This window comes from Canis aureus, chromosome 26 (assembly GCF_053574225.1).
Source record: "Canis aureus isolate CA01 chromosome 26, VMU_Caureus_v.1.0, whole genome shotgun sequence".
In the NCBI taxonomy this organism is placed as follows: domain Eukaryota; kingdom Metazoa; phylum Chordata; class Mammalia; order Carnivora; family Canidae; genus Canis; species Canis aureus.
In genome coordinates, this window is record NC_135636.1 from 25,798,331 (window position 1) to 25,822,542 (window position 24,212).

Below are 24,212 nucleotides of genomic sequence, written 5' to 3' on the forward strand. Positions count from 1 at the left end.
CATAAGTCCACATCTGCCCCCCGGCCACCAGCTCTCAGCTCTGAAACTGGTGTCTCCATGCCATAGCAGTCCAGCCAAAAGATAAATATGATGGTGGAGTTGAGGAGATGGGTTCTTCTCCATGAGGGATGGAGCTGCACCCAAGGATCTAGAAGAGAAAGCAGAGGGCTTCTGGACATGCGTCGAGAGCAGGCTCTGCACAGAATGAAAAATGACCTACTGGAGATGTTCAAGCACTGGCTGGTGAGATGCTACTCAGGAATGAAAAGAAAAGGCAACAGATCTGTGAACAATATAGATGAATCCCAGAGACATTAAGAGGGAAAGAAGCCAGGCACAAAAGAGGACGTGCTGTCTTATTCCACTTATAAGAAATTCTAAAAGAGGCAAAACAAAGCCATAGTGATGGAAACCCGATTGGTGGTGGTGGGGGGCGGGGGGCCAGGAGGTGGGATTGATGGGTGAGGGACCCAAGAGGGCTTTTGGGGGTGAGGGAAATGTTCTGCATCCTAATTAGGTGGTGTTGACACAGAGTAGACATTCGTCAAAACTCACAGAAAGAGGAACGCCTGGGTGGCTCGGTGGTTGAGCGGCTGCTTTCAGCTCAGGGTGTGATCCCAGGGTCCTGGGATCGAGTCCCGCGTCGGGCTCCCTGCATGGAGCCTGCTTCTCCCTCTGCCTGTGTCTCTGCCTCTCTCATGAATAAATAAATAAAATCTTTAAAAAAACTCACAGAAAGATACACCTCAGATGAATAACCTTGGGCACCTCTGACTTTGTTAATTACATCTGAATACACTTGGTTTTAAAGATGGGCACCATCCTGTCAACCTTGGGAATGTATGATTGCTTACGGGGCAGACCGCATTCTTTCTGGTCCTAGAGGGTGCCTCCTCCCAGTTGGCTCAAAGGCCTAAGCCTGAGGTTGCATGGACGGCCTGCCTGGCTTGTTTCGGGGAGCAGCCCTCACTCCCGAGAAGTGAACGAAGTGGACTCAGGCTGCTATGTACTGAGCACATGGGGCGGGGGGCAGCGCTGCACTCTCTGCATGGTAACCCACCTTCCCCTAAACACCCGGTGACATAGGTGCTCTTGTCCCCACTTCACAGGAAAGGGACCAGTGAGCTGAAGGATTCTTTTTTTTTTTTTAATTCATAGAGACAGAGAGAGGCAGAGACACAGGCAGAGGGAGAAGCAGGCATCATACAGAGAGCCTGATGTGGGACTCGATCCAGGGTCTCCAGGATCACACCCTGGGCTGCAGGCGGCGCTAAACCGCTGTGCCACCGGGGCTGCCCGAGCTGAAGGATTCTTGCTCAAGAGTACATGGCTGGCAAGTGGGAGCAGAGGGATTTGAACTCAACCTGACTCCAGAGCTCCAGTTCCCTATCTCTGCCCTGAGAGGGAGGGGAGGGTGCTGGAGCCACTGTTCAGCCTTCCTAGGGGTCCCTCTTTTCTGGCCCTAAAGGTTCCTCACCCCTTCCATGAAACAAAAGCCCAGCAGGAGCACGGGCACATCCTCCTGAGAAGGCAGTTGGGTGCTGTTGTCTGGAAGAGCCTGAAGAGGTTTGAGCACTTCCGAGGAGTACGTGGAGGCATTTCTCCCAACACCTGCAGCCAGCTTGTCCCGTTTCCTGGCTGTGTAATCAGGGGCAAGCCCCTCTACCCGCCTGTTTCCTCATATGCTTATCTATAAAGTGAAGATTAAAAATACTGGTCGCCCCATGGGGTGCCTGGCTGGCTGGGTTGGTACAGCACGTGACTATTGATCTTGGGGTCATGAGTTCAAGCCCCATATTGGATATGAAGCCTACTAAAAAAATACGAGGTACCCTTGATGGGTACGGGGCTTTCTTTCAGTGATTAAGATGTTTTTGGAAACAGAGAAGAGGTGGTGGTTGTGGAACAATGTGAATGTGCCACTAAAAGGTACATTTTAAATGGTTCATTTTATGTTATGTTCACCTCCATAAAACAGAAAAAGGAGGAAAAGGAGATCATGGACACATGTATTAAGGAAAAAGCTATCTACCTAAAAGGTGTAGTGAGGATTTGAAAAGCCGTAAATGTCAAGCACTTAGAAGAGTGCCTGACCCATCATAAGCCTGCAATATGTTTTTATTTTTGTTGTTATTCAGCGCTACTGATTGGTGGCCAAGCTGCCATCCTCCGTGATGAGCCAGCTGCATCAGCCTCCTCCTGGGACCCCCGTGTCAGCCCTTGCAGGCCGCACATCCTCATCTTTTCCCCAGTGGCAGTCAGAGGAATGGAGAATCCTATTAAAACCCAAGTCACGTCAGGCATTCCTCTGCTCAAAACTCTCCAATATCTCCCCATGTTATGGAAGAAATAGCTGAGGCCCTGCATGACCTGTCCCCTGACACCTCCTGTCTGCTCTCATCTTCTATCACTCCTTTCACTCACCAGTCTCTAGCCACACTGGCCTCCCCCTGCCTTTTGCCCTTCCCCCTATGCCAGGCATGCACCTGCCCCAGGGCCTTTGCACTGGCTGTTCCCTCTGCCTACAACGCTCTTCCTCCAGATTCACAAAGATGGTGTTCCACCTCCTTCAGGTCTTTACCCAAATGTCACCTCCTCAGAGAGGCCCTCCCTGACCATCCTCATAAAATTGCTCTGCTCCAACCACTCATCATGCCCTCACTGACTGTACAGCCTAACGTGATAGTAAACACTGACTTCAGATACATTAGAATCCAATCCAGGACTTTAGATAATCCAAAACATGAATATTCCCATTCAGATAAATGAGAGTTGACAATATATTAGTGAGAATTTTGTATTTTTAAGGAGAAAAATTTAAAGCAAATTCCTTTAACTCTTTTTTCCTTTTATTATAATGACCAGCTTTTGGGATTTCATTGTCACTGAGACCTATTTTTAGAATAAAATTTTGTTCTTCATCTAAGAAAAAATAAAAATAAATAAATAAATAAATAAACACTGACTTCTGTACTGTATTTTGTCCATCTCCCCATGAGATAGGAACCTTCCTCTCTCTTCAGAGGGACTTTGTTTCCTGTTGGGAGCCCAGCCTGGCACACAGTAAGACCTCCATAAATCTTTGTTGAATGAATGAATGAATGAATGAATGAATGAATGAATGAATGAACACCCTGGGCAGTGTTCATCTGGTCATTCATCTGGGCCCTACATGTGTGAATCGTGAGGGGCATGGACCCTGGGCTCACCCCAGTGGCCCCAGTACCACCTGGCACAAGAATGATGAGGGCACCTGTTGAGGGAAGACCTCTCCCTGGTTCAGGATCCTGCTACCTGAGGAGTCTGGAGTGGCAGGAGGCTCTGAAACAAGAACCCTCGGCCAAGGGCCTGGCCTGCTCCCACCCTATCTCTAGTCCTCTCCCCTGGGACTCTGGACTCTGCTTCCTCCCCTGCAGCTGTTCCAGCCTCTTCCTCTCCTCTTCCTCTGGCCTGAGCCTTCTCTGGCCTTCATCTGTCCCCTCAGCTGCTCTGGGGGGTAGGAGGAACACCCTCCATCCTCTTCTTCCCGGCCCTCCTGGCCTGGGCCTGAAAGCCTCCCCTTCAGGCTCGGCTCCCACTCCAGCCCCTCCCCTCCCCTCCGGCCATCTCCAGGGGGCAGATTCAGGGACCAGGGACCAGGCAGGAGTCCTGGGTCCCTCGACAGGCCTGTCAGCCCTTGACTTGCTGTGTGATCCATCTCTCCACTCAGAGACCAGCTGGGGACTAGAAGTCTGTGCTTTTATCTCAAATGTGCCACTGGCTAGCTATATAGCCTTAGGCAAGTCACTTAACCCCTCTGTGTGTCAGAATTGGTCTTTTTTTTTTTAAGATTTTATTCATTTATTCATGAGAAACAGAGAGACAGAGGCAGAGACATAGGCAGAGAGAGAAGCAGGCTCCCTATGGGGAGCCCGACGTAGCATCTGATCCCAGGACCCCAGGATCACACCCTGAGCTAAAGGCAGATGCTCAACCACTGAGCCACCCAGGTGCCTCTCAGAATTAATCTTAACACAAGGACGCAATGCAATGATATGGAGCAGCTTTGTAAATTGCAAAGCCCTAAAGTACCCTTGGCTGTGTATTTGTGCCATGTTTCTGACCCAAGGAACCCAGAACTCCGAGGGAGAACCTCCCAGTGACCCTTAATCTATCTCAGCTGTTATCTACCATCATTATATTTATCATCATGTCACTGATAACATCATCAGGTTTGAGGAAGGCCATAGTCAAAGTCCATCTCCATTGAGACAGGGATAAGGTCCCAGAGAACATTCTAGAATAGCACCCCTCCAGCTAATCCCACTATCCCCCAGGAGAATCTCACAGTAATTCAAAACAGGGAAGAGACACTATTATTCCAGTTTGCGGATTCAAACCTAGAACCCAGAGAGCTTCAGGCTGCCTGACCGCAAAGCTCAGGCTCCACGGCGGCGATCCCTGGCTGACAGTCTGGAGTCCCCCGCTCTGGCTTTCCATACCTGTGCCCACCTGAGCTCCCTGGGGGACAGCTGCTGAGCAACTCTTCTCCCTAGTTCTCCCCAGGCATTTGCCTACCCTTCCAGGGTCCTTCTGATTCAATCCAGGCTGGGAGTGGCTAAAGCCAGACCAACCTCCGTTTCCCTCCTGATTCCAGAACAAGAGAGGCATTGAGAGCCTTGGGAGCCTCAGGCCTGGGGGACTTCATAAATATTATCAACTGCCACCACGGGGATGGGCTCTTATTCCCACCTTAAAGTGAGACTCAGAGCAATTAGGTGAGTGACTCACTCAAGGTCACATAGCTGGGGGAGCATAAGACAGAAACAAAACTCAGATCTTTATTTATTTATTTATTTATGAGAGAGAGAGGGAGAGGAAGAAGCAGGCTCCATGCAGGGAGCCTGACGTGGGACTCGATCCCAGGACTCCAGGATCAGCCCTGGGCTGAAGACAGCACTAAACTGCTGAGCCACCTGGGCTGTCCATGAAACTCAGATCTGTCTGACTTCAAAATGCCTTCAAAGTGGGCACCTGGATGGCCCAGTGGTTGAGCATCTGCCTTTGGCTCAGGTCGTGATCCCGAGGTCCTAGGATTGAGTCCCTCATCAGGCTCTCCACAGGGAGCCTGCTTCTCCCTCTGCCTATATCTCTGCCTCTCTCTGTGTGTCTCTCATGAATAAATAATAAATAAATAAATAAATAAGTAAATAAATAAATAAATAAATAAATAAATAAATAAATAAATAAAATATTTTTTAAATGCCTTCAAACAGCTCTGACATTGGGTAACTTCATTCCCAGCCCTACTCCTCAGGCTCCTCATCTCTAAAATGGAAAGAGTAACACTTCATGAGATTTGTTGAGCTGTGAGAATTCTATTGCACCAGTTTATAAAATGCCAGGAACAGCACTGGGCACACAGGTGAGGCATCACTGGGGGACTAGGGGCTCTGAGACCAGGCCAACCTAGGACCAAGTGCCAGCTTTGCCCCTTTTGCTCATGGAGACAATTTATGTCTCTGAGCCTCACTAAATTCATCTGGAAAATAGGGACCATCAGCCCCTCTCACAAAGATGGTGCTGGTCACAAAAGCTTAATTTTTTAAAAGTTAAAAACATAGTTTGCATCCAAATAAAAAAGTAAACACATGCTCAAATCATATGTAATTCATTAGCACTAACTCATCAGCAGAACCATGAGACTGGTTCAAAGCATTTAAGAGGTTGAAATGTCAATAGCCAATGGAAGGTAAAATGCTGAGATAAGATCATGAAACTGGTTGTGGCACCTGGGTGGCTCAGTCGGTTGTGTCTGACTCTTAGTTCTGGCTCAGGTCATGATCTCAGGGCCATGAGATTGAGCCTTGTGTCAGCCTCCAACACTCAGCTGGGAGTCTGCTTGAGATTCTCTCTCTCACTCTCTCTGCCCCTTCTCTCTCTTAAATAAAAAATCTTAAAGGAAAAAAAAAAAGATTGTCAAACTGGTTAATGTCCTACAGGACAAAACAACTGTAACCTTTGGAGTGATCTTTTCTACTGGGGGAAAAATGATTTGCAACTTACATCTACAAGCCAACATACAACTTCCCCAAGCATAGGCCCTTAAAATTAGTGCACAACAGGTGAAACAAAGTCTCTTCCCGCAGGGATTCAGATACCCCTTGAGCGAGCCTGTTGGACAATGCTCCCAGCATATTGCTGAAAGGACATGCAGTCCTCCTCTGGCATTATTTCCAAGTTTAAACCTGAGAATGCAATGAAATAATAGAGGTAGGAGGAGTTCGTAGATTTTAAAATGTTGAATATCTCTTGGCTTATTTGTGTAGTATCTCCACCCACCACACCAAAAACTATGAGGGAGTCCCTCCCAGCAGCCCCTACACTAACCAGATGAGGTGGACAGTGAGCTAGGAACACTTGCAAGACTGTAAACTATTTGTAGACATGGTCTTATTTATCTTTACGCCCTTCCAGAACACTCTGATTGATAAGGCTGGTTCCTAGGGTGAGGTGTTGCTGAACATCACACAATCCAGAAGTATCCTTCACATGGAGCCTCCACTCACCTGCTGACTCTGGGACAGTCTGGACAAGTCTCTATAGAAATATAAAGACTACCTACCTTCCTCTTCATTTACTCAACAATTATTTCCTGGGGACTTACTTGCTGTCACCCACTGTCCTGGGGACTTGGGATGAAGCAGAAAACAAGAGAGACAAGTCCCTGCCTTTGAGGGGCTAGAATCTAGACAGAAGACAGAAAATTAACCAAAGTAGAGGATAACTAATTACAAACCACCTCAAGCACCTAAAAGGAAAAGAACATGAGCAGAGCCACCAGCTTCCTCAACAGCAGAGGAAAGCCTCCCTAGAGAGGGGACATTTAAGCTCAAGCACGAAGAATGAGAGCATGCCAGCCAATGGAAGAGATGTGGGCAAGGCATCCCAGGTGGGAGGTACAGCAGGTACAAAGGCCCTGGTGCAGGAACAGCCTTCGAGGAACAGAGAGAAACACTGTGGCCATCGTTTAGAGAGTGGCAGGAGATGCTGTGCAGGGAAGTCAGCAGGATCTGAATCATGGTGAGGGTGGTGGAGGTAGAGGGGGATCCGGCTAGAGACCTAGATCTAATCTAAATATAATGGGAAGGGATCCCTGGGTGGCGCAGCGGTTTAGTGTCTGCCTTTGGCCCACGGCGTGATCCTGGAGACCTGGGATTGAGTCCCACATCCGGCTCCTGGTACATGGAGCCTGCTTCTCCCTCTGCCTATGTCTCTGCCTCTCTCTCTGTGTGACTATCATAAATAAATAAAATTTTTAAAAAATTTTTTAAAAAATAAATAAATATAATAGGAAGATATGGAGTGTTAGACAGACACCTCCATTACCCCCACCTGTGAAATGAAGGTCCTGCTTTCTGCCTCAGGGGTCCAACCAGGGGTTTTCACAGGGTGGTCCCCGAACCAGCAGCATCAGCATCACCTGCAACGCGTTAGAATTGCAAATTCTTGGGTCCCACCCGAGACCCACAGATCCGACACTCGAGGGTGGGGCTCAGCACTCCGAGTTTTATCAAGCTCTCCAGGTGACGCTGACGATGCCTACCGTTTGGGAACCACTGCCCTGGAATCAATAACCCGCGTTAGAAACGCGACCCAGAGTTGCCACCTAGTGGTACTTCTTGGGAACTACAGCCTGGACACCGCTTCCACCACCGGCCCTTGACGTTGCCAGCAGGACACACTTTCCACTGAAAGGACCCAGACCACAGTCATGGACAGGAGGGTGGCTCTAGAGTGTGCCTGTCCGCTTTTCTCACATGCAAGGACGCACGACATAGGAGGGTTTCCCCAGGGATTAACTTCAGTTTTCTTCCTGCTACACTTGGTAAAACCAGGTTTCTTACAGTCTGCTCTCTCCCTATCTTTCTCTCTCATTCACACAATCCCTGCCAGCCACACTGGCCTCTCACCCCAGGGCTTTGGCATTTGCTGTTCCCTCTGCTTGTAATGCTCTTCCCACCCAGCCAGCCCCCAGATCTGCATAGCTAGCTTCTTCACTTCCTTCACATCTCTGTTCAAATGCCACCTCCTCTGGGAAGCCTTCCATGACTACACCCACCTAGAAGCTCCAGCCCTACTTCCTAACCATGACCCTGTCTTCTTTTTCTTTATCCCTGACATTATTTCATATATGTATTTGATTTTTGTCTATCTTTCTTATGAGACTGTGAGTTCCAGTGAGGCAAGGGTGATAAGTTTGTTCTGTTCACTGCTACATCCCCAGCACAATCTGGGTGCTTAATAGATATATACTGAATGAATATACTCTGTGAGGCAGATACTATCACCCTCTTTCCCACTAATGGGGAAACTGAGGCTCGGCAAAGCAATGTGACTCCCTCAAGTTCATACAATGAGTAAGTGGCTGGGATCTAGAGTTGAAGTAGGAGCTTTGGAAGTTGAGGTGTAAATTGTGTCCATGGAGGCAGCTTGGGGTTCCTGAAGCTGGGAAGTCTTCAATCAGGCTGCCATCTCCCATCACCCAAGATCAGCAAGCAGGGGGTTGTGAGGTCTGAAGGATGTTCTTCAAGGTAAAGAAACAAAGGGCAGGAATCCAGTGCTGAGATCCTAAGTGGGATAGCACTGCAGGAGCATTGGGCAGTCCCCAGTGAATAGGGGGTACCCAGATATACAGCAGGAGGGGAGCATCCTGCAATGGATCCTAAGTCCTATGAGGTATTCAGATCTCTCTCTGATAATTAGAGAAGGTGAAAATCCTGTTTTTAATTATCTGAGCCTGTGACCAAATTCTATTTTACATGCAAGCATGATGCGTAGGGGGTTGGTTTTGTTTTTAGTTTATTTTTAATAAACTTAATTTTTTAAAGATTTTATTTATTTATTCATGAGAGACACAGAGAGAGAGAGAGGCAGAGACATAGGCAGAGGGAGAAGCAGGCTCCCTGCAAGGAGCCTGATGTGGGGACTCGATCCCAGAACACTGGGATCATGACCTGAGCCAAAGGCAGATGCTCAACCACTGAGCCACCCAGATGCCCCTAGACTTAATCTTTTTAGGGCAGTTTTAGGTTTGCAGAAAAACTGTACAGAAATTACACAGTACCCTTATACTAATTCTCCCCAACATGCACAGCTTCTCCTGTGATTAACACTTTACATTAGTGTGATACATTCATTATAACTGATGAACCAATATTAATGCATTATTTTTTAAAAGATTTTATTTATTTATTTTTTAGAGAGAGAAAGAGAGTGATTGTGAGCAGGGTGGACGGGGGGAGGACTGGGAAGAGGGAGAGAGAGAATCCCCAGCAGACTCCTTGCTGAGCACAGAGCCCAACTCAGAGCTCGATCTCATGACCCTGAGATCATGACCCGAGCCAAAACCAAGAGTCAGATGCTCAGCGAACTGAGCCACCCAGGCGTCTCTCAATGCATTATTATTAGCTGAACTCCACAGTTTATTTTTATTTTTTTAAAAGATTTTATTTATTTGTTCACAAGAGACACACAGAGAGAGGCAGAGACACAGGCAGAGGGAGAAGCAGGCTCCATGCAGGGAGCCCGATGTGGGACTCGATCCCGGGATCCAGGATCATGCCCCGGGCTAAAGGCAGACGACGTTCAACTGCTGGACTACCCAGGGGTCCCAAGTCCACAGTTTATATTAGAGTTCACTCTTTATGTCATACTCTTCTGTAGGCTGTGACAATGCATAACATCCTGTATGCATCACTACGGTATCATACGGAAGTGTTCCACTGTCCTAAACATGCCTGTTGCTCCATCTACTCATCCCTCATCTCCTCCCCCCAAATCCTTGGCAACCACTGGTCTTTTTATTGTCTTTAGAATTTTGCCTTTTTGGAGGACGTGTGGGTGGCTCACCAGTTGAGCATCGTCTGCCTTCAGCCCAGGGTGGGATCCTGGAGTCCGGGGATCAAGTCCCACATCGAGCTCCCTGCATGGAGCCTGCTTCTCCCTCTGCCTGTCTCTGCCTCTCTCTCTGTGTCTCTCATGAATAAATAAATAAAATCTTAAAAAGAAGAATTTTGCCTTTTTTTTTTTTGAATTTTGCCTTTTTAAGCACAGCGAGTATTTGCTTGGCTTTAATACACAGTGAATCTGCCAGGAAAGCGACCTCCACATACATTGGGAATAGGCCAGGTTGTTTTGGTTCCGAACTTTACCTAGAACTATGAAACATTTTGGACTGTCATGCAGTCTTGGTATTTGAGTTGCCAGAGCTCCTGATTCAGCCCCCAGAATCAAGGAGATTCCATCCTCAGCCATGTGATTTTTTTTAATGTATTGTGCCTGAATATTTACCTATTAATTTATTCTAAAATATTTTCTTTTTATTTTCTTTTATATTACAATCAGGGTATGATTTATTTAAAATTATGTGTGTCCGTAGGTTATGTCATTTATGAATGCCATTTGAGAAAAGGAAAGCATTGCAACTGCTAAGAGGAAAACTAGCTCCCACAGGGGTCAGCCCAGGGTTCCTCTGCAGGACAGTCACGGGGTCAGGAGTGATGGCCCCTCAAAAGGCATCCTGCTGGGACACCTGGGTGGCTCAGCGATTGAGCACCTGCCTTTGGCTCAGGATGTGATCCCGAAGTCCCAGGATCGAGTCCACATCAGGCTTCTTGTGGGGAGCCTGCTTATGTCTCTGCTTCTCTCTCTCTGTGTCTCTCATGAATAAATAAAATCTTTAAAAAAAAAGAGAGAGAAAAAAGGCATCATGCTGCCTAAGCAACTTATCCAAGAATCAGTACATCTGCACGGTTCTCCTGCCAGGTGCTACACAATGTGTATGGCTACCCCACTTCACAGAGGGGAAGACTGAGGTTCAGACAGAATAAGTCCCCTGGATGGAGCTGGAAATTGAATCCAAACCAGTGCTCCCAACCACCCAGCATCCAGCCCTGGATTTCCTAGGCCTCCTGGAAAGACCATGTTGGGTGAACTGAGCATCTCCAGGCCTGAAGGCCCCAGGAAAGGGTGGAGAGCCATAGAGGGGAGTAGAGGGGTCAAGAGCACAGGTTCTGGCCTGGGTTCCAAAGTTGGTTGTGTCACGTGTGATCCTGAGGCAGACACTCCCCCCTCTCTGACACTCAGTGGTCTCATCTGTAAAATGGGTCACCAAAGTGCAGGAGGTACTGTCCCTTTCCATGTTACCAGTGTGGAAACTGGCTCATAGAGGGGAGGTGGCATACCCAATGCTAAACAGGGGGATGGGTGATGGGACAGTCCTTTAAGGAAAGGACACACTCCATTGCCCCGTAAGGTCCCCTAGGCTCCTTCAAAGCCCATTTTGAGATTCACAGGTCACTAGGCAAAGGGCAGGGATCACTTGCCATTCCTCAATCCATCTACCCTCATGTGACACTCACAGGGCAGAAGTGTCTGAAAGTCATCCGTAGGCCAGGACGGCTGGGGGGTGCTGTGCTCAGAAATGCTGCCTCAGTTTCCCTGCGCTGGACTCCAGCTGCAAAACAGATCCCAGGTTGATCCATTCTTCTCCATCTCTCCTACTGCTGTCACCCAAGTCTATGCCATAATCACCTCCTGTCTCCCTCCTCCTCGCTCCCGGTCCAGCAGCTAAGGAGATCTTTTATAAATGTAAAATCATGCTCCATTGTTTAAACCTTCAATGGCTCCCTATTGTTCTTGAGCTAAAAGCTTCTACATAGTGCCCAGGACCCACCTCTCTCATCTCATTGCACTTTCCCACCTGCCTTGTGTTCAGGCCACATTGGCCTCCTCCACGTGCCTTTAATGCATCTGCCATGTTCCTATCCTAGGACCTGTGCCCATGCTCTTCCTCCTCCTTGGTCAACCCATACACAGCCCCATCCTTGCCTTCACTGAGCAAACTTTTTCTCCCTTCCTCCCTTCCTCCACCAAGACAGGTTTTCCTTTCCATGCCACACTACCTGGCCCTCTCATCTTCCCTGGCAATAATCCCAGTTTGCAATGATAGATTGGTCTAATTATCTTCTCCCCACTTGATTGAGCTCCACCCCACCAGGGTCACTGACTTGTTTCCTGCTGTGTCCTGAGAACCTGGAGGTGTCTGCCCCAGAAGAGGTGATTGGGAAAGCCTGCTGAATGGCAGACTGCAGGCAGGAATGGCCACTCACAGGAGAGGGAATGGCTCATCTCCTCCACCAAGCAGACTAAGATATCCAAGACAACCTGAGGGGAACCCAGGGCGAGGGGGGAATGGAAGGCAGAGGGAATCCCAGGCACAGTTCATGTTGAGTATGAGCCTACACGTGCCAGACACTGTGCTCTGCACTGCGGACAGCGTCTACGGCTAGTGACAGAACAAGCTCTGAGCCACACTGCCTAGCTGTGCAAGCATAGGCAAGTCACTAAATCTCTCTGAACCTTGCTACCAAATGGGAGAGGTGGAGAAGTTACTGCTTTCCAGAAAACCCAAGCCTTAGGGCATGAGGACTTCATGGGCTGTTAAACCCCAGGGGAACTGGCAACTCTGGCTGCTATTGCTGCCACACGAATCACTCCAATATTTAGTGGCTTCACACAACTATTTTTTCCCTTGCTGTTGTGAGTCAGGAATTTGGGAGCAGAAGAGCTGAGCAGCTCTGGCTTTGTTGCAGTCAGATGTTGGCCAGGCCTGTGGTAATTTGAAGGCTCAATGGCTGCCTGTTGGCTGGGGACACTGACATGTCGCCTTTCTGCCATGGTGGTCCAGGGCAGTCAGCCTGTTACATTTGTTCATTACCTGCACCCATTCCAATATCTCAATTTCGAGCAGCCAGCTGGATGACAATTGCCTCCTAACTTTCCAGCTCACACTCTCTGGTACCCCAACTCCTGCAGTCCTTCAGTCCCACTGGGACCTCTGATCTATGGAGCCTACCATCTTTTCCCTCATGTCCTCTCTTCCCTCCTTGCCAGTTAAATGCATGGGCACCATCACTCCCACACACTGCACCCCCTTCCCTCCCCGAGGTGCCCTTGCCCCACTCTGGCTGAATGCCCACTGGTTAATGCCAACTCTCTATCCCTCTGTGTTTATTCCCCTGCAGTGGAATGTGGCTGGAGAATGTAGCGTGGAAGCTGCCGCAGGCACTGGTCTCACTGTACTTACATGATGGCTAGCCTCCGTGGAGTCTTCCAATGCTGCCTGACAATCAGTGGTTCCCTTGGTCACTCTGTCTCCCCAGACAATCCCTTCTCATCTCAAACGTCCTTCACCTTCTCCCCTATTCTCACGCTCAGCTGAGGCCCTTTCTTCCTAACGCATAGGGAAAATTATAGCATCAGAAAATACTTCCACGAGCATCCACTACCCTCACTGGTCCCCCAGTACTTTGCCTTCTTTTCTGTGACCATGGACAAACCATCTGTGCTCCAAGCCATGACCCAACCCTCTCCTGTGTCTGGATCCCAGTCTTTTCTCTCTTGTGCCATCATTATTTGTGATCTACTCAATCATTCTCATTCACTTACAAACATGCTAACACTTCTGCTGCTTTTTTTTTTTTTTTAATTTATGATAGTCAGAGAGAGAGAGAGAGAGAGAGAGGCAGAGACATAAGCAGAGGGAGAAGCAGGCTCCATGCACCAGGAGCCCGACGTGGGATTCGATCCCGGGTCTCCAGGATCGCGACCTGGGCCAAAGGCAGGCGCTAAACTGCTGCGCCACCCGGGTTCCCCACTTCTGCTTTTCAAGAACTTCTCTCAAACTCACTTTGTTCTCCACCTACCACCCCATCCTCAGTCCTACAGCAAAACACCTCACAAAGTTGTCTGTACCCACCACCTCAGTGTCTCTACTTGCCCTCCTTCCATTACAGAAAAGGTATAAAAATACTACAAAGAATGCTAAAATACCAATCACCCAGATTTTACCATTTTTGCTTTATCATTCTCTCTCCTTTCTCCTTTCCTCCTGAATTCTTTTACAGTAAGTTGCAGAAATGATTCCTGTTATTCCTAAAAATCGGTGTATATTCCTAAAAGAAAGGACATTCTCTTACAATAACCAAAGTCAAGGAATTTTTACATTGGTGTAATACTAACATCTCATCTGTAATGTTATTCCAATTTCCCCGATTGTCCTACTGATAGCTTTTATAGTAAGTGAAAACATTTTTTCCTGGTCCCAAATCTCACATTGCATTTAGTTCGTGTGTCTCTCTGGACTCCTTAGTCCAGAGCTGCTTCTCAGTGTGTCTTTCATGACCTCAACATTTTTTCTCAAAGATTTCATTTATTTATTTTGAGAGAGAAAGTGAGCAGGGAGAGGACCAGAGGGGGTAGGAGGGGAGGGAAAGAATCTCAAGCAGACTTCCCACTGAGTGCAGAGCCTAGCAATGCAGGGCTCCATCTCACGACCCTGAGATCATGACCTGAGCCAAAACCAAGAGTCGGATGCTTAACTGACTGAGCCACCCAAGCACCCCATGACCTCAACATTTTTGAAGAGTACAAGCCAATCATTCAGTAAAAAAGTCCCTCAGCTTGGCTCGTCTAATGTTTCCTCATGATCCCGTTAAGCATTTTTGGCAGAAATACCACTGAAGAGACGCTGTGTCCCCCTCGGTGCATCGTATCCGGAGGCACTTGATGTTGACTTATGCCATTACTAGTGACATTTACTGTGAGCACTTGATTGATGTGGTGTCTACTGGGTTTCTCCACTATAAAGTTACTATTTTACCCTTTGTAATTAATAAGTATCTTGTGAGCAGAGACTAGGACTGTGGAAATATCTTGCTCCTTGTCAAACTTGAACCCATGATTGTGACATTCCTTAATGACTGTCTCCTGAAATAATTATTCCAGGGGAGTTGCCAAATGGTGATTTTCTAATTCCTGTTCTCCTACATTTACTAGTTGACTTTCTACTCTTAAAAAGAGGTTTCTGGGGCACCTGGCTGACTCAGTTGGTAAAGCATGCAACTCTTGATCTTGGGGTTGTGAATTTGAATTTGAGTCCCACGTTGGGTGTAGAGATTACTTAAACATAAAATCTTAAAAAAAAAAAAAAAAGATTCCCCTCCCTTCCTTCCTTTCTTTCTGTCTTTCTGTCTCCTCTGCTCTCTCTTAATCCCACTCCATTGGGCTCCCACCATTCTACCTAAACTCTTTCCTGTCTAAGTAACAATGACCTCCACTCTGCTAAATCAGCTCTCAGTTGTTGTCTTCCTTGTTTCCTCAGCAGCATTTAAGACAGGCCATCAAGGGATCCCTGGGTGGCGCAGCGGTTTAGCGCCTGCCTTTGGCCCAGGGCGTGATCCTGGAGACCTGGGATCAAATCCCACGTTGGGCTCCCAGTGCATGGAGCCTGCTTCTCCCTCTGCCTATGTCTCTGCCTCTCTCTCTCTCTCTGTGTGACTATCATAAATGAATAAAAGTTAAAAAAATAAAAAAGAAAAAGACAGGCCATCAATTCTCCCCGCCTTGGAATGTTTTCCTGACTTGGCTCTCAGGTTGTATGTCCCTGGCTGCTCCCTCTGAAGCTCCTTTGTTGGTTCCTTTCCCCTTAATGTTAGATGCCCTGAGGCTCAGTCCTCCATCCTCTTCTCTGTGTTCACTTCTTTGGAGATTTTTTTTTTTTTTAAGATTTTATGTATTTGTTCATGACAGACACAGACAGAGAGAGAGAGGCAGAGACACAGGCAGAGGGAGAAGCAGGCTCCAATGCAGGGAGCCTGATGTGGGGGACTTGATCCCCGGTCTCCAGGATCACACCCAGGGGTGAAGGCGGCGCTAAACCACTGAGCCACCCGGGCTGCCCTTCTTTGGAGATCTTACCCGGTTTTATGGCTTTAAAAACCATTTCTAGGGACGCCTGGGTGGCTCAGTGACTGAGCGTCTGCCTTTGACTCAGGGCGTGATCTTGGGGTCCTGGGATCATGTCCCACATCGGGCTCCTACAGAGAGCCTACTTCTCCCTCTGCTTATGTCTCTGCCTCTGTGTGTGTGTGTGTGTGTGTCTCATGGATAAATAAATAAAATCTTTAAAAAATAATAAAAATCATTTCTACAATGAGGACTTCTGTGTTAGTCTACTTGGGCCACCAGAACAAGATACCACAGACTGAGTGGCTTAACAACAGAAGTTTATTTTTGATTTCTCCCAGTTCTGGAAGATCAAGGTGCCAGTAGGTTTGGTTTCTGGTGAAAACTCTCTTGCTGGCTGGCTGCCTTCTCCTTGTGTCTTCCTATGGCCTTTCCTCTGCACACTCAGAGACAGAGAGAGAGAGAGAGACAGAGACAGAGACAGAGACAGTGAGAATGTGCTCTGAGGTTTCTCCCTCTCCTTACAAGGATACCAGTCCTACTGGATTAGGCTCCACCCTGATGGCCTCATTTAACCTTAATTACCTCCCTAAAGGCTTTGTCTCCAAATACAGTACATTGGGGGTTAGGGCTTCAACAAATAAATTTTGGGGAGGCACAATTTAGTCCGTAACAACTGTCAAAATTACATCTCCAGCCTGGACTCCTCTCCTGGGCTCAGATTCAGGCATGCAACTTCTAACTAGGCATTTCCACTTGGAGGTCTGATGGGTGCCTCAAATTGAACAAGCCTCAAATGGAGCTGCTAATTCTTCCCTCCTTTCCCTACCTGAAAAAGTTCTCCTAGAGCCTTCTTCATCTCAGTTGGTGGCAAATTCCTTCTTTTAATTCCTCTGACCCAAAGCCCTGGAATCACCATCAATTCCTTTCTATCTCAAAACTCCATCCCAACCTGTCCTTTTGGCTTTATTTACTTTCTTTCTCACTTTTTAAAAAATGTTTATAGCAGCTTTATTCATTATTGCCAAAACTTGGAAGCAACCAAAATATCCTTCGGTAAGTGAATAAGTAAATAAACTGTAGTACTTCCAGACAATTGGGTATTATTCAGTGCTGAAAGAAATAAGTTGTCAAACCATGAAAAGACATGGAAAAACCTTAGGCACATATGATTGAGTGAAAGAAGCCAATCTAAAAAAGGCCACATGCTTTATGATTCCAACTATGTAACTTTCTGGAAAGAGCAAGACAATATAAACAGTAAAAGGACCAGTGGTTGCCAGGGACTGGAGAGGAGAGAGGGATGAATAGGTAGAGGATTCTAAGGCAATGTAACAATTCTGGACAATGCTACAATCATGGATACATGTCATTATACTTATGTCACAAACCATAGAATGTACAATACTAAGAATGAACCTTAATATAAACCTTGGACTTTGGGTGATGATGTGTCCCTGTAAGTTCACAGATTGTAACAAATGTACCACCTTATGTTGCTAAGGAAGAAGCTGTGCATGTGTGAGCCAGGGATGTGTGGGAACTCTCTACTTTCCTCTCAATGCTACTCTACCCCTAAAACACTTCTAAAAGGTAAATCTACTAAAAATGTGGACATGCATGCCTTTTCCCTCGGCTTCACTTTCAAAGAAGCCCAGAGCCTACCTTTGATTCAAGCTATCACCATCTTCTGTCTGGATTGTGGCTGTGGCCTCTTACCTGGTCTCCCTGCTTCAGCCCTCTCTCCTGTTCCATTGATTCTACATCTCACTGCCAGGGAGATCCTATAGAAGTATGAAGCTGGGCCTGTCCTCCCTCTGGTCAAAACTCTTCAACACCTCACTAGGAGCAGAAGCCAGAGTCCCTACTGTGATGCACAAGGCTCTGTGTGATTCAGTCCCAGGGGGACTCTCCGAGGTCATCTTCCCTTTGCTTGCTCAGCTCAGCCACGCTATCTACTGGCCATCCATTCAACCCACCAGACACAAGTCCCCTCCACAGCCTTTGCCTATCCTGTTCCCTCTGCTTGGAACAATCTTCTCCCCATATGCCCTTGTGCCTCCCGGCCTCACTTCCAGCTGTTTGCTCAAAAACAACGTTCTTGGTGAGGCTTCCATTGATCACTTGTTTGAAACAGTACTGCAGCACTTCTCTCTCCCTTCCCTGCCTTATTTTCTCCACAGAGCACATCACCATCTGATGTGCCATATATCTCGCCACAGAACATGAGATCATGAAAGCGGGGACTCTGTTTTGTTCACAGTTACACCCCAGTAATAACCACTTGTGTCGATTACACCCTTGCTGTGTTGTGTGCCAGCATATTTTTAAGGGCTTTCCTGTGTTCAGTCATTTAATCCTGACAAGAGCCCTATGAAGTAGGTATATCAGTTAGCTATTTCTGAATAATAATGTTGTGTAACAAACCACCCCCAAAGTCTGTGGCTTACAGCAGCAAATATTGATTTTTTCCCTCTCTCATCTGCAGTCTTTTGGGTCTGGGCGGTCTCGGCTGGGTTCTTCGGGGCTTGGCTCCACATCGGGTCTGCTATATGTTTTTTCCACTCTTCTACACCAGCCTGTTTGATCTTGGGGATTTGGATAGAAGCTTTAGGTTCCCTAAACAGGCAGGCAACATACTCCTTCTAGCCTTTTAGCTTTCTGTCATTCAAAAGGGAGAGAGGTCATGAAAAGACACAATTTAAAGTTTAATACAAACTAAACACTGGGCACCCTGGGTGGTTCAGCAGTTTAGCACCGCCTTCGGCCCAGGGATCCAGTCCCACATCGGGCTCCCTGCATGGAACCTGCTTCTCCCTTTGCCTGTGTCTCTACCTCTCTCTCTCTCTGGGTGTCTCATAAATAAGTGAATAAAACCTTTAAAAACAAACAAAAAACAATAAAAAAAAAACAAACTAAATAAAATAAAATAAAATAAAAAATAAAAAATAAACCAAACTAGTGGTTTGTTAAATACCATTATACCAAGACAAAAATACCAAGACACAAAACTTTCTTCACCCAGCCTTTCTTTTTTTTTTTTTTTTAATTTTTTTTTTTAATTTATTTATGATAGTCACAGAGAGAGAGAGAGAGAGGCAGAGGCACAGGCAGAGGGAGAAGCAGGCTCCATGCACCGGGAGCCCGACGTGGGTCTCCAGGATCGCGCCCTGGGCCAAAGGCAGGCGCCAAACCGCTGCGCCACCCAGGGATCCCCACCCAGCCTTTCCTTCAGAAACAGACTGGGATGGTGTTTCAAAAGACGCAATGCACCAATGACATCCCCATCCTTATGGTAGAGGAGGAAACTCCCAGGAGGAATGTTGAAAACATGAGACCTCTTAAGGCCTAGGCTGGAGCTTACACATTGTCACTTTCATCCATATTTCACCAGCCAAAGCAAATCACCGGGCCAAGCTTAATACCAACGGAGTCAGGAGTATAACCAGTCCTGGCTGGAGGAGAACAGGACACAGCCACTCAATAGTAAATTTCATGCTACATCCTCTCTTCTTTTCTTTTTTCTTTCTTTTTTTTTTCTTTCTTTCTTTCTTTCTTTCTTTCTTTCTTTCTTTCTGAATGATTTTTTAAAAAGATTTTATTTATTTATTCATGAGAGACATGGAGAGGGAGGCAGAGACATAAGCAGAGGGAGAAGCAGATTCCCTGCAAGGATCCTGATGCAGGACTTGATCCCGGACCCCAGGATCATGCCCTGAGCCGAAGGCTGAGTCTCAACCCCTGAGCCACCAATGCATCCCTTTTCTAAGAGACTTTACTTATTTTTGAGAGAGAGAGAGAACTAATGGGAGGGAAAGGCAGAGAGAGAGGGACAAACAGACTCCCCACTGAGCGGGGAGCCTGATGCAGAACTCAATCCCAGGACCCTGGGATCATGACCTGAACCGAAGGCAGATGCTTAACTACTGAGCCACCCAGGTACCCCTCTTTCTTTTTAAACAGATGAGGAAACTAGGGCTCAGAGATATCAAATAAATTGTCTCAAATTATACTACTCGTAAATGACAGAGCTGGAATCCAACCAAGTTAGAGTCAAATTTACAAATATCATGGACACCAGGCCAAGGGGTTTGGACTTTCCCTGAGGGCAATGAAATACCACTGAAAACTCTTGAGCAAGAAAGGAACATATTGGTTCATAAACTTTCCTCCAGTGGCAGTGTGTGTGTACCATGTATGAAAGCAGGAGAGAGAAGGGGCTCCCCTAGGTAGTTAGAAAACTTCAAGCCAGAACTGATAAGGGCCTGGGCTGGAGCAGTGTCAAAAAGGGGCAAAAAACCCCACCACTAAACATGAAAGCCAAGTAGACGAAGACAGAGGTGAGAGATAACCTGAAGGACATTTTTAAAATGCTTTTTCTTTATGGAAGATTGAAAGAAAAAGTCGTGTTACCCAAAAATATTCATGCAAAAAAAATTTGCACAACGCAGACAGAAGTGTCTAAAGTAAAGATCCCTCCTCTTCCTCTCTTCTGAGATAAGCTCCATTAATAGTTTGTGGTAAATCCTTCCTGAACTGTGTCTAAAACCATATAACCCATATACATCTACCCATTTTTTTAAAGATTTTTATGTATTTATTCATGAGAGATACAGAGAGAGAGGCAGAGACACAGGCAGAGAGAGAGGCAAAGGGAGAGAAGCAGGTTCCATGCAGGGACCCCGACACGGGACCCGATCCCAGGTCTCCAGGATCACACCCTGGGCCGAAGGCAGGTGCCAAACCACTGAACCACCCAGGTGTCCCAGTCCATCTATTGTTAAATGTGTCTTTAAAACGTGTTTTTTTTCTTTTCATTTTATTTATTTATTCATGAGAAACACACAGAGAGAGGCAGAAACATAGGCAGAGGGATAAGCAGGCTCCCTACAGGGAGCTTGATGTGGGACTTGATCCCAGGACCCTGGGATCAAGACTTGAGCGGAAAGCAGATGCTCAACCACTGAGCCACTCAGGCGTCCCTTAAAACATGTTCTGATCAAACTTTTGTTTTATCTGTTGCTTTTTGTCATATAACAGTATGACAGAGCCAGCTTTCCATGTCAGGACATTATATTGTCATCTTTTTTTTTTTTTTTTAAGATTGTATTTATTTATTCATGAGAGACACACAGAGAGAGGCAGAGACATAGGCAGAGGGAGAAGCAGTTCCTTGCAGGAAGCCTGATGTGGGACTTAATCCCAGATCTGGGGATCATGACCTAAGCCAAAGGTGGATACTCAACTGCTGAGCCACCCAGGTATCTCTATTGTTATTTTTAACAGCTTTGCCACTGACTAGCTGTGTGACCCTGTACAGGTTACTTAACCTTTCTGAATCTTGAGTGTGCCTTATCTCTGAATCGGGATAAAAATGTAGTTGTCACACAGGGCTGTTATGAGGATTAAAAAAGCCCAAACAGGGATCCCTGGGTGGCGCAGCGGTTTGGCGCCTGCCTTTGGCCCAGGGTGCGATCCTGGAGACCCGGGATCGAATCCCACGTCAGGCTCCCGGTGCATGGAGCCTGCTTCTCCCTCTGCCTGTGTCTCTGCCCCTCTCTCTCTCTCTTTGTGACTATCATAATAAATAAAAATTAAAAAAAAAAAAAGCCCAAACATATAAGGCCCCCTGCATAGTGTCAGACCAATACTAAATACTCAAAAAATATTAGGTCTTGTTGTTAATAGCTCCATGTTTAGCTGCATGATAATTTATCTAACCCGTTCCAGGCACATGATGTGGTATGTTTGCAAAAACAGCCACAACAGTTCCGGCCATCCTGGCGCACACAACTCTGTGTGTGGTATGACTCCGATGTTTTTTTCTCATCAAGAGATGGAGTTGGTTTCTACTCTCCTTGAATCTGAGCTGGCCACATGACAGCCTTTGCTCAATAAAATGCAGTGAGAATGATGCTCTAGCACTTCTGAGCCTAGCCCTCAAGAGGCCTTGATGCTTTTGTTCTCTTCCTTTTGGAGGCCATCATGTGAGGAAGCCTGAGCTAGCTGCTGAAGAAGCAGCATGAAGAACCAAGGCACTTAAGCCCCAGGGAACTGGCAGACATGTAAACGAGGCCATCTAGGGCCAGCCAGCTTGCCAACATAGTCATTGACCACAAATGTGGGAGTGAGACCATGCACAGCAGAAGAGAACTGCCTTAGCTGAGACGTGTCCAAACTGCCAATCCACGCCAATATAAGCAAATAAGTAATTGTTGGTTTAAGCTACTCTGTTTTGCGGTGCTTTGTTAAGCAGCAATAGAAATCTGATACATTAGATTTGGCGCAGAGAGGACGACCCAAGCTGAAATGCAAGGTCTGTGTCACTGCATGTGACCTTGGTCGTGTCTCGTAATCTCTCTCTCTCTCTTTTTTTTTTTAAGATTTTATTTATTTATGAGAGAGAGAGAGAGAGAGAGGCAGAGACACAGGCAGAGGGAGAAGCAGGCTCCATGCAGGGAGCCTGATGTGGGATTCGATCCCGGGACTCCAGGGTCACACCCTGGGCCGAAGGCGGCGCTAAACCACTGAGCCAAAAAACAAAACAAAACAAAACAAAAAAACACTGAGCCACCTGTGCTGCCCTCGTAATCTCTCTTAACCTCCGTTTCCTCATTTGTGCAATGGGACACTTTTAGTTCCTACTTCATTAGGCTGATGGATTAAATGAGATGACGAACATTCACTGTGAGGCACGGCCCTGCCCTCCTCTCCAACCAGATTTCCTATCTTCTCTCCTTGACTCACAGTGCTTCAGCCACCCTGGCCTCCTTCCTCAAACTTACCCAAGTCTTTCCTGCCACAGGACCTTTGTACTCAATGCTCCCTTCTCAGAGGGAATTTCTGAACTGCTCAAGCTAAAGTGCTCCCTCCTTTAGTCTTTTCTTTAGCTCCTTATCTTTTTTCTTTCAAGCATTTATTGCTACCTGAAACTATGCTGTTTATTCATTTGTTTACCCATGTATTATTTGTTTCTCACTTTAGAAAGGGATCTCCAGGAAGAATTGGTGTCTGTCTTGCTTATACCCCAACCCCAGCACTTAGCACTGTGTCTGGCTCATAGCAAGTGATTAATAGCTGTGAACTGAATAAATGTGAACAAAGGAGCCAGGATAGCTGGCTCAACAAACAAACAAATAAACGTTTAAACAGGATCCAAGGGATCCCTGGGTGGTGCAGTGGTTTGGCGCCTGCCTTTGGCCCAGGGCGCGATCCTGGAGACCCAGGATCGAATCCCACTTCGGGCTCCCGGTGCATGGAGCCTGCTTCTCCCTCTGCCTGTGTCTCTGCCTCTCTCTCTCTCTCTGTGTGACTATCATAAATAAATAAATAAATAAATAAATAAATAAATAAATAAATAAACAGGATCCAAGAGTTAAGTGGAAGGTCAGTCATTTCCTTCATGAAAACCTTGGGATCATCTTGTCTAACTTCCTCAGTCCACAGGTGGGGAAACAGACCCAGAGAAGAGGATTGACTCACCTTAAAGCACCCAGAAAGTCATTACTATAGATTCCCAGCCCACTGGGGTCAAATGCTGCAGACCTGTCTGGCAGATGAAGCCCAAAAAAGGTCACAGCCACCTCCTTGAGGCCATTGCTGTATGGCTGCAGCTGTGGGCACCTCCATCCTACAGGGGGGGAGATTGTCTCTTTGGGAGCAGAGGTGCCAGTAAGCTGACAAACTGTGAAAGGAGGACTGAAGCGGGTGGGAAGGCCCATTCCTGGGCCAGGCAGCTATTCTGAGGCACCTCAGGGATCATAGCTGGTACCGAAATAACCCAGCCTCCTCACCCTTGTTGCAGTCCTCACACCTCTGCCCCACTGGAGGTGAGGCTAACACTTGAATTCCTCTCAGCAACACACCAGTTTTTAGCAGGGCCTGCGGAGAGGACAGTGATCGTCAGACTCAGCCCTGTCCACTGGGGGCTCACAGTCTGATGGAGGAGGCAGGCTAGGGACCAGACAGGCTGCTGAATTGATGGTACCTACGTCTGGGGAGGCTCAAGGGAGGGAAGAGCCCCAGAAGAAAAGACCTCTGAATTAATTCAGCAGACATACGGAAGTTAGCCAGTTCAGGGGGTGAGAGTATCAGGAGTAACCACCAGCGCAAGGGTAGGAGGCAACATAGATAAGCTCCAGGAATAGCTGGCAGTTTTACTGGGTAGAAGCATCAGAAATATGAAAGGGGAGGGGCAAAACAGGAGGCTAGGAACAGGGATGGGGGGTGGAGGGTGGCAAGTGAGCTGTCCAATTTATGAAAGATTTGGATGTCAAGAGAAGAACTTAGGCTATCTTTGGTGCACAAAGGAGAGCCCTGGAAGATTTTCATCCATGAGGACGCCATGACCGGGTCTGCAAGATAGAAAGTGCCCTGTGGTTGCTTTGGGGAGGTTGTCTGGGCCAGGCGAGGGGGGTGGGAGT

The 24,212-nt window shown here is 47.1% G+C and overlaps 1 long non-coding RNA gene across 1 annotated transcript; it reads right to left on the reverse strand.

Moving 5' to 3' along the window:
- Positions 1-10,100: 10,100 nt before the first annotated feature.
- LOC144298113 (uncharacterized) lies at positions 10,101-17,676 on the reverse strand. The gene is made up of 5 exons (XR_013365113.1): positions 17,509-17,676; positions 13,894-13,997; positions 13,130-13,276; positions 11,403-11,497; positions 10,101-10,718 (listed from the first exon to the last, which is right to left on the reverse strand). It is a non-coding gene; the product is annotated as an uncharacterized LOC144298113 (long non-coding RNA).
- Between the last annotated feature and the right edge of the window lie 6,536 nt (positions 17,677-24,212).